This window comes from Amblyraja radiata, chromosome 8 (genome assembly GCF_010909765.2).
Source record: "Amblyraja radiata isolate CabotCenter1 chromosome 8, sAmbRad1.1.pri, whole genome shotgun sequence".
Taxonomy (NCBI): Eukaryota; Metazoa; Chordata; class Chondrichthyes; order Rajiformes; family Rajidae; genus Amblyraja; species Amblyraja radiata.
The window spans coordinates 4,111,150-4,113,707 of record NC_045963.1 but is presented as its reverse complement, the minus strand read 5'-3'; positions in this window follow the sequence as shown (position 1 = coordinate 4,113,707).

Genomic DNA, 2,558 nt, shown 5'->3' with positions numbered 1-2,558 from the left:
AAGTTGGACATTGGAAACGTTTGAAATTGCCATTACAGGACTTGTACAAATTAGGAAACGAGCAGCGTAATTTTGGATCAGCTCAAATTGAAGCAGCTCAGAATAAGCGAGGTCAGCCGAGTTTTCTTACACACAAATATCGACATGACTCCCACAAGTCAACTCCTTGCTCGGTGCCTAACTTGGTTTATATCAACGATTTGATATGACAATGTACAAGGCACGATAAGTAAGTTTACAAATGGCCTAGTGGTGGATGGCATCGTACGTGGTTGTCAAAAATTGCAGCAGGACCTTGATCAGTTGGGCAGAAGGGCTGAGGAATGGTTAATGGAGTTTCATAGATTAGTGTGAAGTGTTGCATTTTAGGAAGTGAAACCAGGGTAGGACCTTCACAGTGAATGGCAGGGCTCTGGGGAGCGTTGCAGAGCAGAGGGATCTTGGAGTACAGGTACATTGTTCATTGTAAGTGGCGTTACAGGTGGATAGGGTGGTCAAGAAGGCTTTTGGTTATTTGGCCTTCATTAGTCAGAGTATTGAGTATAGACGTTGGGAGATTATGTTACAGTCGTACAAGACATCGGTGAGGCCACATTTGGAGTACTGTGTTCAGTTTTGGTCACCCTGTTACAAGAAATATGTTGTTAAACTGAAAAGAGTGCAGAGACTTACAAGGATGTTGCCAGGATTCAAGGGACTGAGCTGTAGGGAGAGGTTGAGCAGGCAAGGACTTTATTTTTTGGAGCACTAGAGGGTGATGGATGATCTTATAGAGGTGTATAAGGTCACGAGGAGAATAGGTAGGGTGACTGCAGTCTTTTACCTAGAGTAGGAGAATCAAGAACCAGGTGAGAGGGAAAAGATTTAATAGGAGCCTGAGGGGTAACTTTTTCACACAAAGGGTGAAACAAGCTGCCAGAGGAGATATTTGAGGCAGGTACTATCGCAATATTTAGAAGATATTTGGACAGATACATGGATAGGATAGGTTTAGAAGGATATGGGCCAAATGCAGACAGATGGGACCAGTGTAGATGGGGCATCTTGATCGGTAAGGGCAAGTTGGGCTGTTGTTCCCACACTGTATGGTTCTATCCGCTATTGAAGCCTCAATCCTTCCTTTGTTGCCTGGTAATTATTCTGTGTTTTATTTTGGCCGAAGAACCGAGGGAATGACAATAGAAACCGTTCCCGCTCAGCCCATGGAGACGGGCAGCAACTGGATCGTGAAAAATCAGGTCACGCTGCAGATCACGGATTTCCTAGTCTCCTTCCCCATTCTCCATCCACCCACAAGTGCAAACGATCATTCACAAAGAAATCCCGGGAGATTTCACTCACACTGCTCTGGCCGCAGGGCCGGCCTTAGGAGCGGGGCCCAATTGGGAACAATTTTGGTGAGCCCCAGGTTCCCAGCTAAGGTCTGTAGAATCATAGAAATATATATAACGTTTATTATAGACTTTATATCTCTATGGTAGAATGGAAAGTAATCAAAATGTGCAGTTAAAAAGTGCCTGCGAGTTAATGGACCAAACAGATCTAAGCTACATTTTAATATAAAATTGCATATATGTAAGCCTACAGGTAACGAACTAAATGTGTAGATCACCTCTGAAAAGTACATAGTTACAATAGCACTTGTTTTAGTGACTGTGAAATGGAAAAAAAAGTCATTTAATTAAATAGATCTTGGAAAACCAATAACCATTGGTGAAAAACCAGTCCAGGCATTAAATTTTGTGCTTCAGCCCCATCGTGCCCTTTGGACTTGTGTGTGTGTGTGTGTCCCATTGTGTGTGTGTCCCATTGTGTGTGTGTGTGTGTCCCATTGTGTGTGTGTCCCATTGTGTGTGTGTGTGTGTGTGTGTGTGTCCCATTGTGTGTGTGTGTGTGTGTCCCATTGTGTGTGTGTGTCCCATTGTGTGTGTGTGTGTGTGTGTCCCATTGTGTGTGTGTGTCCCATTGTGTGTGTGTGTGTGTGTCCCATTGTGTGTGTGTGTGTCCCATTGTGTGTGTGTGTGTGTGTGTGTGTGTGTACGTGTGTAGGGAAGGTGAGAAGGGAGGGAGAGGGCCGGTGGCGGGAGCAGATGCCGGGGTCCGGGTGTGAGTTGTTTGTAAACGTTGCTCCAACCCCGGCCCGGCTCTCCCTGTAGTGTTCACCAAAGATCATAGAGCGGATAATCTTTGGTGTTCACCGCGTCTTCCCGGGGAGAGAGAGGGGTGGAATCAGGGCTGTGCGCGTGAAGCACGGCGACTGGAGGGGCAGGAGCGCTGCCCCGGGACCGTGAGCGAACGACCCACCTCCCCCTCTCCCCTCACACCCCCTCCCCGTCTACCACTTTCTTCCCCCTCCACCCCTCCACCCGGGGTAGATCTACCCGAGCTGAGAGTCGATTACTCTGGCGCGGGGGCCCCCTTAGTCGCGGGGCCCAATTGGGAGCAATCGGTCCAATCGGCTTAAGGCCGGCCCTGTCTGGCCTTCTTCACAGCTGTTGTAGCTACTCCGCTTTCTCAGTGCTTATATATTAACCATTTTTTTCTTTCCTCCTCTCTCC